Source organism: Echinops telfairi, unplaced genomic scaffold (genome assembly GCF_000313985.2).
Source record: "Echinops telfairi isolate 266 unplaced genomic scaffold, ASM31398v2 ScPeMD7_29;HRSCAF=101, whole genome shotgun sequence".
Classification (NCBI taxonomy): Eukaryota; Metazoa; Chordata; class Mammalia; order Afrosoricida; family Tenrecidae; genus Echinops; species Echinops telfairi.
Window position 1 is genome coordinate 7,790,371 of NW_022103926.1, and position 1,387 is coordinate 7,791,757.

The following is a 1,387-nucleotide window of genomic DNA, read 5'->3' on the forward strand; positions in this document are numbered from 1 at the left end:
TCCCTGTTTGGCCAAAAGCTAAAGTCTCAGACCCGCTCTAGGGAGCACCCTTCTGCTCTCACACTCCACCCTCAGGCCTCCTCTTTGAAGCCACACATTGTGTGGGGTGTGCAGTTGACCTGGGAGTCTATAGAAGCCATGGTGCATGATGGGGTCCTGGCAGAAACAAGGTGAGAGACGCAGCTGTGTGTGATTCATGCAAGTCCTCTGACTAACAGGTGGGTCCACCACCATTTAATGAATCCCTACTACATGTCATATGCTGAGGGACTCAGGACATAAGGACGGGGAGGCTGTATACGACCGTGTGGCTGACACTGGAATGAAGGAAGAGAGAGAGCCAACAGGCATCAATCCTTCAGTTCCCTCCATTCGATGCCGACTCAGAGTAACGTTACAGGGCAAAGTAGAACTCCCCTTTCATTTTCAGAGGGTGTAAATCTCACAGGGGCAGAAAGTCTCATCTCTTTTCAGCTGCTGCTGGGGTTTAGAACTGTGGAACTAGTGCTTAGCTGTCCAATACCTACATCGTCACTCCGGAAAATATTAGTACCAATAATAAATAAAAGAAAATGTTAAATATGATAGAGCATGCTTTTTCATACCACACACACACACACACAGATACAATCCCACAGTCACACACATACATTTCTGTCATAAATATCTGCCTGTGGCATCTCAGTCCTCCTGCTAAAAATGGACAATCAAATCCAGCGAGACCTGTCTCTGAAGAAATGTGAAAAATTCCACAAACAGGGCATCAAAATCACATATCCGTATCTGAACACACACACACACACTAACACACCAATCCTCTTGGACAATCTGAAGGTAAGAGGAGAGACATCACAGACAAAAGCAGGATGGAGAAAGGGAAACCCCACTGAATATTCGAATGACCCTCCAGAAAATAGTTTCAAAGGGCAGTGAGGTTCATCTCTCTGAGACTTTCCTGGACTTGAAAGCTGCCAGGAGAATCAAGTCCACCCAGAGCCCTCCTGTGCTCCGTCTCCAGCTTCTCAGACAGAGCCCTGGGGGAGGGGCGTGGGGGCTGCCAGGGGCTGGTCAGCAGTTGGAACCCCCTTCTCTTCAAAGAGCAGTGGGAGGAGTCAGACCAGGGCTGCAGAGGGCATGGAGCCAGTGCTTCCAAGTCACCCTCGTGGGGGCCCTGCCGCCCTCCAGGGAAAAGTGGGTGCATCGTCTTCAGGGGAGAACAAACCTCAGAGTCGTTTCCTGGCCTTTTACCACCAGTACTGTTTTCCTTTTTCTTCAAATTCCTCCTCAGACGCCTGTGGTTTTCCAGTGTCCTTGAGCCAATCCATCAGGATGATCCCTTTGGTGTCTCAAAATCTGGTTCCAGCCATGTTGGAGCGGCCTCTGTGCT